Source organism: Piliocolobus tephrosceles, chromosome 4, assembly GCF_002776525.5.
Source record: "Piliocolobus tephrosceles isolate RC106 chromosome 4, ASM277652v3, whole genome shotgun sequence".
NCBI lineage: Eukaryota > Metazoa > Chordata > Mammalia > Primates > Cercopithecidae > Piliocolobus > Piliocolobus tephrosceles.
This window is the reverse complement of record NC_045437.1, coordinates 110,798,839-110,812,915: the sequence shown is the minus strand read 5'-3', so window position 1 is coordinate 110,812,915 and position 14,077 is coordinate 110,798,839. Positions and strand designations below refer to the sequence as shown.

At 41.6% G+C, this 14,077-nt stretch overlaps 1 protein-coding gene across 1 annotated transcript in view; it reads right to left on the bottom strand.

The window, feature by feature from the left end:
* RNF130 (ring finger protein 130) overlaps positions 1-14,077 on the bottom strand; it is a 109,225-nt gene that overhangs the window by 80,549 nt on the left and 14,599 nt on the right. The window lies entirely within an intron of this gene.

Here is a 14,077-nt window from a genome sequence, read left to right as displayed (position 1 = left end):
GGATAGTTTATTTAAAATACTCATAAGTACATTTAAATCTGTCAGAGTAAGCTCCTCAATTTTTCACTCTGCACATATGGCCATCATGGTTCTGACATCCTCTGCAAATCTTAAGAAGCCCCCGGCTGCTCTTCCCACTTCCACTTTCACATTTATAACAGGTTCAAATGAGACAGAAGGGTAGTCCAGGAGGGGAGAGAAGTCACCAAAGGTAGTCTGAAGACTGCTGGTACACAGTGGTGTAGGGTGCCAGCCCTGTGCCCTGAGTCAGCCCTGTCGGTCCTCTGTGTGCTGGGAAGGAAGCGAGGAAAGGGAACACAGCACATAGATCTAAAAGGGTGACATCAGAAGTAAATATATCATAAAAATATAGCAAGATGTGGTGGCTCACGTGTGTTAATCCCAGCACTTTGGGAGGCTGAGGCAGGTAGATCGCTTGAGCCCAGGAGTCTGAGACCAGCCTGGGCAACAAAGTGAAACAAAAAATACAAAAAATCAGCTAGGTGTGGTGGGACGCATCTGAATTCACAGCTACTGGGGAAGCTGAGTGGGGAAGATTGCTTGAGCCATGATAGCACCACTGAACTCCAGCCTGGGTGACAGAATAAGACCCTGTCTCAAAAAAAGCACAGAAACATTAAGCATTAATTGTAGTAAAGAGATGACGCCAGAGGGAAAATGTTGGCTTTCCACACACCTGGAAGCACAAGCTTAGTAAAAGAAACTAAATGCTTATACTACTTAAATTATAAAATGTAAAGATGTCACTAACTGCAGAGAACTATTACATCTATCATTCCCACTTAAATATCTTTCTCCAGATTTTCTTATAATTAATTGTGGTGAGAGACTGCAACAAGAGCATATTTGCTACCAGAGGTCTCCCATTACATGAAATGGAAGATGAATGTTTTCACAATTTTTCATGATTGATATTGTATACAAACATTACCTACCCTGTTCCTTAAAAGGTTTCTGCACTCTGAAACTTTCACCCTTCCTCAACCAAATTAAATAGGGGGATAGAAGCCTATGTCACAACTTTAGGAGCAATTGAAAGACACAGTCGATGTACTGTAAAACTTTAATATCCTGAAACAGATTGTTTACTTTCCCTGTTTCATCGATAATTATGCTGTTTAAAATAAAAGCAGCTTGGTGACCTGTTACGATAATCTCCTGTCTTAGAAAAATGTCTAATACTGTATCCAGACAGGGAATAACCAAAGAACTGGTTTTAGGCGTTTTGTTTGTTATTTTTCAAAACATACTGCTGCACAAACCCTGGAAGAAAACGCAAAATCAAGAATATCTAAAGTGACGTGTTCCCTTGCCTTCTGTGTAATATTTAATCATCTGTCTGTGACTAATCTCTTCTTCCCTGTGGTCTCGCATACATGTACAATGTAGTAAAGAGGAAACAACATAGTTATGGAATCAGCAAGACCTGTGCTCCAAGTTCTAGATCAACTGCTTACTAGCTGTGTAACCATCACAGGTTACTGAAATTCTCCCATCTTTAATTTTTACTTACTTATAAAGATTGAGATATTATCTCACAGAGTTTTACATGTGAAAAAGCCAACAGTAATTCTTTCTGGCCAGGTGTGGTGGCTCAGGCCTGTAATCCCAACACTTTGGGAGGCCAAGGTGGGAAGATCACTCAAGGCCAGCAGTTCAAAACTAGCCTGGGCACATAGTAAGACCTTCATCCCTACACAAAATAAAAAATAAAAAAAATTAGCCAGGCATGGTAGTTCCAGCTACTCAGGAGGCTGAGATGGGAGGATCGCTTGAGCCCAGGAGTTCAAGATTACAGTGAACTATGATCATGCCGCTGCACTCCAGCCTGGGTGACAGAACAAGACTCTATCTCTAAAAACAGTAATAATTCCTTCATTCTTGAATGCTTAAAAAAAAACTCTTTCCTTGTGTTTGTTTCACTGACATTCATCCTATGTTGTCTTGGTGATCCAGTCTGGTGCCCTTGGGAGTTTCCGTGCCGAAATATGTGGGCTTCCCCAAGCTCAGAAGCACCCCACACTCCTCTGCTCTTAGTAACCACCACTCACAGATCCCAAGCCTCATCTTCTTTACCTTTCCTTTTGACAGTGTCACAGTCCACTCAGAAGACAGCAGTTCAGTAATATTCATACTCTTCTAAGCATGAAAAGACACAGCAAGGGGTGCAACCACAGAGCAAAAGTTATCAAACATACTGCAGGAGGACTTTAAAACTCTCCTAAAGGAATCCTGCCCACTGAGACCACATTCTATGAACAACTGCATGATCAAAAAATCCAACAATGGCCTGTATAAGCAAAATAAACTTCCTGTTTCCCAAAATTCATTTAATCATCATCCACAAAAGGTCTCTGAAAACATTTATATTGTAGTACAATACAAAATAAGCAAGAATAAGATAGGAGGTTTCTGTTCAAAAAAGTGGTATTTATTATTCAGAAGAAAGTAAGAGGTTTTCATAAACAGGAACTTAATACTGTAGTATACTCATTCTACCCAGTTATTCCCTCCTGTAATTAAGAAACTATAAATAATGAAAACAACAACTCTATAACAACTTCCCAAGAAGACTGATGACTATGATTAAGTAGTATTACTCCAAAATTTAATACCAGTTGTTTACACTTGAGAAATTTATTAAGTGAAGACATATTATGGTGTAAAATATCTATATAACTATGAGCCTTTAAAATTTGTCAATAGCAATTCTGTTCCAATTCAGAATTACTGTACTTCCATTTTTCTTACCTGCCACATTTTATAAGAGGATACTATCTCTGAATTATTCGCATTTATTAATTATATAGCCAGGAAAAACTTATTAGAGGTTTTGATAAAAATTTCAAGATAGATAATACAAAATATTTTACTATAGAACTTAAATTTTTTTTCCTCTAGGGCTTTTCCTGCTGAGTCCAAAAATATTAAAAGTAATGAGACTTATTTACCTCTTGACAGGAACCAAACAATTATGGGCTCTTCACCTAAATGAATAGTAACTTCTATGCTTAGCAACATGCTAAGTACCAAAGAGAGAGAAAATGGGGCAAATGCCTTGCTCTTGACCCTTAAAGCACCTCCACATGGCCGGGCACAGTGGCTCACACCTGTAATCCCAGTACTTTGGGAGGCCAAGGTGGGTGGATCATGGGGTCAGGAGTTCAAGACCAGCCTGGCCAACACAGTGAAACCCCATCTCTACTAAAAATACAAAAATTAGCCAGGCATGGTGGTGTGCGCCTGTAATCCCAGCTACTTGGGAGGTTGAGGCAGGAGAATCGCTTGAACCCGGGAGGCAGAGGTTGCAATGAGCCAAGATTGTGCCACTGCACTCCAGCCTGGGTGACAGCGCTAGACTCTGTTTCCCAAAAAAAAAAAAAAAAAGGGGGGGGGGCGTCCACATTTACTGAGGCATCATAACTGGCACTAGCACAGAAGCTGACATTAGAGGGTGCCAACATGAAATGTGTTTAGAGACTGAAGGAGGGAGGAGGGCAGGACGATGGTCAAGATTCAGTGTGAGCTGGAGCTCACATGGAACCCCTGAAACTTGCCCAGGCAGGAAGGAGGCAGGTACATAAGTTGCCAGCATAAAAACACAGAACAAAGACTAAACTCTTCTCTTGAACTCTTGTAAAACTAAGTAAGACGATATGTAACAGAACCTAGAACACTATACAAACTCAAGAAGATCAAGTTCGGAAAATATCTGATTTGTAATGAGAGAAGGGGAAGAATATTCAGGTAGGAATAACATGTAAATATTTAAAGGGCTGTAGGAATGAAACATCTCTTCCACATTCCACCAGTCTGAAACTCTCCTCCACTTCGATTCATTTGATTTAGTAAAATCTCATTTCTTAGAAATGTAAACATGCCATATAAGAAGCACTCACCATGCTATGGTGTAGGCTAATGGTTTCCTTCCTACCCCTGAAATTGTCAGTCTGCTGCAGGGGCAGAAGTGAGAGCCTAGGACAGTATTTTTCTGCAGTGATGGTCAAAACAGGTGGCCGCACAGCACAGTGGCAAAGATGTGCCTCTCCCTCTCAGAGCCTGTGTATGTCGCTTCATCCTCCTGAAACGCCAGTCCCACCACTCTTGCCCACCACCTTCTGAGCCTCAGGATTCTGTCAAAACGTCTTCTCCAGAATGCCTTCCCAGCCTCCTAAGACTGAGTTGGGTGCTTTTTTCAAGTTGCCATGGCACCCTCAGGTTACATCCATCTTGGCATTTATCAACTGTATTAGTAACTGGCTGTTTACTTCTGAGGCTTTCCTTCCGGAATGTGAGGTCTAGCGTCTCCTGTGAACATGTCTGGCACATAGATGTTTAACACGCTTGATGAAGGAAAAGGGGAAAAATGACAGGGAAATTAAGCCAAAACTGACATTTAAAAAAAGTTTATGGCAAAGAGCTGTTTCTTTTTTTTTTTTTTTTTTGAGACGGAGTCTTGCTCTGTCTCCCAGGCTGGAGTGCAGTGGCCGGATCTCAGCTCACTGCAACCTCCGCCTCCCGGGTTCACGCCATTCTCCTGCCTCAGCCTCCCGAGTAGCTGGGACCACAGGCGCCAGCCACCTCGCCCGGCTAATTTTTTTTTGTATTTTTAGTAGAGACGGGGTTTCACCGTGTTAGCCAGGATGGTCTCGATCTCCTGACCTCGTGATCCGCCCGTCTCGGCCTCCCAAAGTGCTGGGATTACAGGCTTGAGCCACCGCGCCCGGCCTAAGAGCTGTTTCATGTGGTAATATCCTGACCTACGGTAATGTTCTATCAGTTGCTTTCCTACAAAAGAGGTAAAAATAAAAATGAGACTAATTAGTTACCCCGGATTTAGATTTCCCCATTGTCAGCTATGGTCTGGTTGCTTTCCTGCTCCTGAATTAGATTATAACTTCTTTATTCTTTAAATTTCCTGCTTCTACCCTATCTTTCCTTATTTTCCTTCTGTCAAATTCTGATTTTATGTTTCAAAGAAAAAAATACAATTCATCATTTCTGTTATCAATTTCTTAATTTTATTTTTAATGGCAGCTACTGGACTTGGGTCGAGCTTTCATTCTCTTCCACTTCCATGGATATAACTTATTATCTTACTGTTTCTACACCTTCACTTAAACCTAACATTTCTTTTTATTACTCAGCTTCATTGGGTCTTATTGAAAATGTTTTCTTCTGGCTGAGTGCGGTGGCTCACGCCTGTAATCCCAGCACTTTGGGAGGCCAAGGCAGGTAGATCACCTGAGGTCAGGAGTTCAAGATCAGCCTGACAAACATGGTGAAACCCCGTCTTATTAAAAATACAAAATTTAGCCTGGCATGGTGTGTGGGCCTGTAATCACAGCTACTTAGGAGGCTGAGGCAGGAGAATTACTTGAACCTGGGAGGCAGAGGTTGCAGTAAGTCAAGATTGCACCACTGCACTCCAGCCTGGGCGACAGAGTGAGACTGTCTCAAAAAATAAATAAATAAAATAAAATAACTCTCAGGCCACTCTTTGTCTTCCAAACTGGCCTGCCCCAGCCGAGCACTCTCCTCTCTCCACACCCAGGTCCCACTTCCTCCAGGCTTTCCTCCTCCACTACCACAGTCATCCTTTGGGTTTTTACTGCCTCTTCTTCCTCCACTCAAACCTTCAATATTGATGGTACCGAGTATTCTGCCTCCCCTGATGTGGGCCCAGGACTCTCCAGGGCTTGTTTTCACCATGTCAACAGCACACTTTTTTAATTTTTATTGGAACAACGATGTTTACTAACATCTCATGCTGAGCAGCCCTCTTTCGAGAAATCATTTTTCATTTTTACTTATATGAACCCAGTTTCTAATAGACACAGCTAAATCAGGTCGACAGTATGCTAAGAATCGGGAGAGGAAAGTGGAAAATTACACAAACACAAGGGAATTCTTTCCCTTCCATTCCAAGCAAAAACTCTGGCCTTGACTTGATGAGTTAAAAGTTTGGAGTTCTTCAAGGTTTCAACTGGTTTACACGGAAGGGGTGTGGAAGGGAGTCTTTGTTTGTAGTCCATTTTATGGCAAATCACTCTATCTAATTTATCTGTTTCCTGGTTGCTCTGCCCTGCTTCTAGGTGATAGGATTATATTGTATCAAAGGCTACAGGATTAACCCCCGAATCTAGGCAATTTCTGCTTGACTCACATAGGAAGAACCAGTGTTCCATGTAACAAAAATCAATGACTTTGATTGATTAAAAACAATGAGGCCAGGTGTGGTGGCTCATGCCTGTAATCCCACCACTTTGGGAGGCTGAGGTGGGAGAATCACTTGAGCCCTGGAGTTGAAAGCTGCAGTGAGCTGTGATGGCACCACTGCACTCCACCCTGGGAAGCAGAGAGACAGAGATGCTATCTCAAAAATGCGGGGAAGAGGAAATTTATCCTGTTTCAGAACAGGGCCATATTTTGGGTTGAAGAAGTCAGCACCTCGGCAGTGTCTCCAGGATCTGGTTCCTTTTCATCTCTTCCCTTTGTCATCCGTAGCTTCGGTTTCATCCTAAGAGTCCCCTCTTTACTATAAGATGACTGCCAGCAGCAACTGGAGTCACACAGCTCCCTGTTCATATCCAGTGGGAGACAGAAAAAGCCAACCCTCCAGGTATGTAATTTAAGCTTTTTACTTCTGTGCAGCTCACCCTAGGTCATTTATCCCTCTGTGCCCCACACCCCCTTCTGGGGCTCAAACAGGTGTCACTTAAAGCATGTGGCTGCATAGAAGTGACGGCAGACGCCTGAATTACATAAGGTTTCTGTTTTCTGTTTTAAATAAGCAGAGGCTGGTAGGCAATTAACAGCTTCAAACCCCAAGGTGACCCTATAGAGTGGTTCTCAATTCATCAGAATCCATACTTGGCTATTCAAACCCACCAAAAAGGCCAAAACCTAAGAAGAAAGCTTCTTTGGTTTCCAAGTGCTTTTTGACACAGGGAGGCAGCTAAGGTTCCAGCCCTCTGCCTCCTTCCCTCGCTCAAGGGAAATGCGAGCTTTTGGGAGAGGAAGCCCATTTGAAGAGCAGCAGCTAGAGCAAGCGTTCTTGACAAGGCTCTGGGGACAGAATTCAGGAGTGAGCGACATTCGGATGAGGGGAAATCATCTTTATTTCTGCTAAAATCTAACTGAAAGCTAGCATTTTCTTTATTTATAAACATAGATAACAAACCATCTGTAACTCTGTAACCAGCGGCAACCACATTACAGTTATTGCAAATACTGCAAAATACTGATAAAGGATTAGGCCCACCACTGAATCCTGCTTCTAATGTTAACTACACAAGTATTACCATGTCACAAATATGTTAAGTATTTTAAATACTTTGATACAGTGTTTCAGTATACTTGATTTTCTTTAATCCTATTTACTCCTGCACTTAACACTATTCTGAGAAGCAGCCCACAGGTTAAATCAGACTGCAAAAGGAGTCTCAACTGCCAGGCTTAGTCTATTTGCATATGTATATGATATATTTGGATTCATCTCTATTATTTTATTGTGTTCTTATTTATTCTCTTTTTCTAAGCTTCTTTATACTTTTTTCCTCTCCTTTCTGACTTTGAATATATAGACCACATTTCACTTCCCCCTTTTCCTCATCTATATATTCAAGTTCTATTTTTTTAGTGGCTACCCTTAAAATGTTAACATGCATACCTGATAAAAGGTCTACAATTAATCAGTACCTCTATTCTCCTGAATACCTCAAGGCTCTTAAATATTAGTTTCCTAGGGCTGCCAGAACGAAGTACTACAAACATGGTGGCTTAAACAACAGAAATGTATTCTCCCACAATTCTGAAAGCCAGAAGTCCAAAATCAAGTCGTGGGCAGGGCCACTGTCCCTATCTCTAGCTTTATCTGGTTATTTCTTTATATAGATATGTAGATACAAAAGAATTTATTCTAAGGAACTGGCTCAGGCAGTTACGGAGACAGACAAATCCCAGGGTCTGCAGGGTGAGCTGGCAGGCTGGAGACTGAGCAGAGCGGATGGAGTTCCAGGCCAAAGACCAGCAGGCTCAGCACCCAGAAGAGCCAAAGGTTTCAGTCAGGCAGTCAGGCAGGAGGAATCCTCTTTTACTCTAGGGAAAGTCACTTTTTTGTTCTACTCAGGCCATCAATGGCATGGATAAGGCCCACCCACATTCTGGAGAGCAATCTGCTTTATTCAGTCTACGCATTCAAACGGTAACCCTGACCGAAACCTAAGAATTCTCTCAGGATACTGTCTGAGCAAGTATGTGGGCACCTGCAGCCCAGTCAAGGTGACACACAGAATTCACTATCACAGTCCTCCTCACAGCTCACTTTTTCCTTCTGTGTTCCATTTCCCTCCTCCTTATTCTACATCCTTTAGAAATTCTTTCAATGAGCATCTGTTAGGTAAACTTGTATTTTTACATCTGAAAACATCTTTCTTTTGTTCTCATTCTTGAGTGACAGGTTAATTAAGTAAAAAATTCTAGACTGTTAATTTTCTCTCTGCACTTCAGGGCTGTTATTCCACTGTCTTTTTTTTTTTTTTTTTTTTTTTTTGAGATAGGGTCTCACTCTGTCGCCCAGGGTGGAGTGCAGTGGCACAATCAGAGCTCACTGCTCAACTTCCCGGGCTCAAGTAATCCTCCCACCTCAGCATCCTGAGTAGCTGGGACTACAGGCATGCACCACCATGCCTGGCTAATTTTTGCATTTACCCCAACATGGGGTCTCACTATGTTGCCCAAGTTGGTCTCAAACTCCTGAACTCAAACAATCTGCCCACCTCGACCTCCCAAAGTGCCGGGATTACAGGCATGAGCCACCAAACCTGGCCAATTTAGTACTTTTAAAAAGTAAACTAAATGTGTTTCTTGTTTTTCTCCTAAATGACAATTTGTAATTCTTCAGTTATATCCTAAAGAAACAAATTCTCACAACAAATTATCACCTTTTTGTATAGGATTTTTAAGAAGGTGACAGCAAAATGTCTTCTGGACACCTAAATGCTGGATGCCGCAGTCAACGTGGCAGGAATGTTCCAACAGTGGAACTGCCAGTAAACGCACTTGTCAGCAGCCGTCCGTCATCGTTTGTCTGCTGAACTTAGTTACTGTACATCTCAAATGGATTTTCATTATTTTTTACATCCTTAGAATGCAAATACATCTGCTGGATGTTCTCCATGACATAATAAAAAGCATCTTAAGGATAAGTTTAAATGACGGCTAATACAAATCACTTCGCATGAAAAGTCAACTTCAATAATGATAATAATTTCTATTACGAATGATGCAACAGATACTTGATGCAAGAGAGACGCTACAGATCTATATAACTGAAAATTAGAGCTCAGTCCTCATACAAAGTTGGAGTCACAGTGCAATATAAGTGTTAATTATTTATCCACATCACTCTTCGCTCCACAAAGGAATTACAGTACTGAGTACAACTCTTCCAGAGGCTCTCTGTTCTCTTGGCTCCTATCCATCATGTCTTCCTCCCATCTCTCTAACTATTCTTCGTCATTTTCCACTGCTAGACCCTCGCCAGGGTCTGTCCTAGGCCCTCTCTTCTCAGTGGGCAGTATCCTCCACTCCCCTGCCTTCAACTACCAACTATGTGTACATCATAATCGAAATCTGAATCTCTCTCCTGAGCTTTTCTGTTTAATATTCACCTGCCTGCTAGACATTTCTCCATGAATACCGAGCACTCCAAACTTATTAGCTTCCTCTCACATGTGATCCCTTTCCAGTGTAGAGTTCTGGCTAACAGCATCATCTACTGAAACACAAAGGACTAAAATTCCTGTTGGAAGCCAAGTGGCCATATGGAGACTCAACTTCCCACTGCTACTGCCACACACAGGGACACAAGGACACCACCCTTGATCCAGAGCAGCGCCTGAAGGCATTATTAACTCTTGGGCAGAAAAGAATGTGGGAGCAAGCCTGTTTTATCTCCTCACTTCTTTCTTCTAGTATTTCCAGTACTAATGACTCTGACGCAATGACAGTAATGACAGACTGGGCTATGTGGACCATAATTTAAAATGTAATGACAGGTCAGGAGTCATGCAGCTCACACTAACAGGGAAGAAGCCATCTGTCCAGAGGTTGACTAACCAGCGACCAAAGGACTTTAAGCTAAATTGGTGAGGAGGGCGGGAGGAAGGGAACATGAGGGAAATCATAAAATCAGTCCCTATGGAGGATTATAGAAAAAAAAAAAAAAGACTGAAAGAGATTACTCGCATGAGAAAATGAGGTTTAAAGTGTTCATAATCTGAGATATCCATAAACCAATAAATATGAGTAATAAGAAAAAATCTTAATGTTTACCTTAAATATAGAAAATAATCAGTGAGACTTGTTGAGGAAGGTCTCAAGATTGGCCTATAATGATGGAAAGCTACTATTATTCAGAGGGAAAAAAAGTATTTTATGTCAAGATAACGTATGTCCTTCAAGGAATCCCAAGTAAACAGAAGCACTCAAGAACACCTCTGAGAGGCAGCAAGGAAAATAAGACTTCGATGCAAGAGTATGCCGAGATCAACTGGCCAAATGGAGTAAAGATAAAAGTTTTTAACAGATCACAAAACTGGCAGACAGGATATGGCACCGACAGGTATTCCAACCACCTACAGAGCTGCGGAAGAGATCTCACCCCTCAGCTTCCATTCACTTCGCCTCCCACAGGACAGTGGCCAGGTATGACCCCGTGAACAGCTGCCCGAGCCCAACGCAGGCCCCGAACAGAAGTGACAAGTCATGTGGAAGAAAGCAACGTATCATTTCAGAGTTTACAAAATCCTGGGCAAACAAAGCTGAGTAACAAATCATCTTGATTAGAAAGAAAATGACACATTACACAAAGAAAGCAGCAAGAACACACAAGACAAATTAAGCTTTGAGGAGGACTCAACAAAACCTGAAAAGGCAAACACAAGATGATGCTACAGGCTTACACAACTTCTCTTTAAAAAGCCCAGAAAGTTGAAGGTTGCCAGTAATGACAGGAACAAGCAAAGCTGCTTCTCACAAAAATTTTATTTATTTATTTTTAAAGTATATTCAGAGCAAGAAAAGTTGAAAAGAAATAGGTCTACTGCCCAGGGCCAAAGAAATGACGGATGGAAACATTTCTCAAGACTCTTTTTGTTTTTGCTTTCTCTACCACGGAGAATAACCTGAGAACTGCAACAAGCGCGGCTACATGACACTGAAAATGAGTGCAGAGATTGTAAAAAAGCAAATACAGTCTTTTTTTTTTTTTTTTTTTTTTGAGACACAGTCTCACTCTGTCGCTAGGCTGGAGTACTGTGGCATGATCTCGGCTCACTGCAATCTCTGCCTCCCGGGTTTAAGCGATTCTCCTGCCTCAGCCTCCCAAGTAGCTGGGACTACAGGCGTGCAACACCACGTCCAGCTAATTTTTGTATTTTTAGTAAAGATGGGGTTTCATCTTGACCTCGTGATCCGCCCGCCTCGGCCTCCCAAAGTGTTGGGATTACATGGGTGAGTTACCACGCCCCGCCAGCAAATACATTCTTAGAATAGGTTTTTCTGTTACCTATTTTTACTTCATCTCAGTAGAACAGCTGTTTGTATCTTAAGCATCCATGCTGGTTTCTTCAATTAATCACTCATATTCTTTCTTGAGATGATTTGTAATGACCCAGCTTTCTTTGTCCTAGGATTTGCAAACTTAAAAATTACACAGTTGCTTTCTTCCAAATTTCTAGTCACTTTGCATTATATCACCAAATGCAAAGAATTTTGCATGTCACCCTCCTCGCCAGGGACAGATGCAGATGGCCACTTAACTTTTCAGACAACGCACATTCCTTTGGCATCCTCCCTGCCCCGCTAACCTCTCCGATACCCAGCGGTCCCCGCACCCTCTACTGAAAAGACTACTCTTTCCCTCTGTTGAATTGTCTGGGCGCCCTTGTCAAAACTCAAGCGACAAAAGCGTTTATTTCTGGTTCTCAGTTCTACTTCACCCATCTACCGTGTCTCTACCAGTACCACACTGCCTTGTGGTAAGTTTTCAAACTGAAAAATGTGAATTTTCTTCATTATTTATTTTCAAGACTGTTCTGACTACTGTTGAGTCCCTTTTACTTCCATACGAATTTCTAGTATTTTCATAGGATGGTCTAAATATGTAGGTCAGTTTGGAAGGGCAAAGGTATCTTAACAAAACAAGTCTTTGGACCTATGAACATGAAAAGTCTGTTTATGTACATCTTTAATTTCCTGCAACAGTGCTTTGCAGTTTTCAGTGCCAACACTACTTTAAATGGTATTGTGAAATTTTTATTTTCTAATTGTTTGTTACTGGCATATAGAACTACAACTGACTTTTTAAATTTTTGTTTTATTGATCTTTTCTCTATGGGCGTTCCTAAATGTACTTGAGCTTTACAAAAATTACTCTGCTGATTACTGGTAATAAGAAATAAATGTTGGTCAGGAGCAGTGGCTCATACCTGTAATTCCAGCACTTTGGGTGGCCGAGGTGGGCAGATCTCATGAGGCCAGGAGTTTGAGACCAACCTGGCCAACATGGTGAAAACCCCTCTACTTAAAACACAAAAATTAGCCAGGCCCCGAGATCGAGCCACTGTACTCCAGCCTGGGCAACAGAGTGAGGTTCTGTCTCAAAAAAAAGAAAAAGCAAACAACCAAAAAAGAAGTGTTTTTTTTTTTTTTTTTTCTTTGAGAAGGAGTCTCACTCTGAACCACCATTCCTGGCCAGAAGTAAGTTAAGTTTTACTGGCATTTAATTAAGGATTAACACTGGCTGCTTTTCTCAACCTGAATGTCAGATGACTTGTGTGTGTGTGTGTGTGTGTGTGTGTGTGTCTGTCTGTCTGTCTGTCTGACTCATGTGGTATACCAGTTGTCCTGAATAAAGAGAGAGATTTCTGAAATGCAAAAGGGATGGTAGTGACTCTCTCATTCATCCATTTGTTTTCAGATAATACTGCCAACAGTATACTAGCCATATACTGCTCGGTTACAGGATTTACAGACGAAATGATCCACTTTTTACTAAATTGTCCCTCATCAAATGGACAAATGCCTTTTTTAAAAACCCCAGCAAAAAGAAACTGGCAGAGCAGATACTTCTCTCTTTTTAGCTACTATAAAGGGTTAAAACCATCACTGGCGTGGTGCTCATGGCTGTAATCCCAGCACTTTGGGAGGCTGAGGTGGGTGGATCACGAGGTCAGGAGTTCAAGACCAGCCTGGCCAACATGGTGAAACCCCATCTCTACTAAATATACAAAAATTAGCCGAGTGTGGTGGTGTGCACCTTTAATCCCAGCTACTCAGGAGAGTGAGGCAGGAGAATTGCTTGAACCCGGGAGGCAGAGGTTGCAGTAAACTGAGATGGTGCCACCATACTCTGGCCTGGGCAACAGAGCAAAACTGGGTCTTAAAACAAAACAAAACAAAACAAAAAAACAAACCATCACCACCAATCAGATTTGGAAAAGAAAGTCAAAAAACTAGAAAATAACATAAAGACTATTAGAAATATAGATTTATTCCAGCTGTTACTATTAGCCTAAGTATTGAGTCTTAAGATAGTAGCTGTGTTAAAAAAAAATTGTGTATGTATGACATTTATGAGTTTAATGCATACCCTGGGGCTATATGTACATGGGCAACAGAGAAAAATCTGTGTCCTATTACTACAGAGAATGGGCTAGAAGGGAGCCACAGTCCAGATGAGACCAGAGGAGGCTGCAACAGGTGTGGAGAGAAACAGACCACATTTTAGAGATATTTAGGAGTTTGGATCAATAGAACCCAGTAATTATTCAGATATGGGAGTAGGGGGTCTAAAGAGGGAGATTCCTCGGTTTCTGGCAAAACACACTGGGTAGAGGTGGTATTACTGACAGACAGCAAACAATAGAGGAGAAACAGATTAGGAAATATGAACTATGTTGGACATGTTGGGCTTGAAAGACAACTCAGAGAAAGAGGACAATTCTTCCTCTCTTAAGAGTGTCTTACGGACACTCAAATATATTCCCAA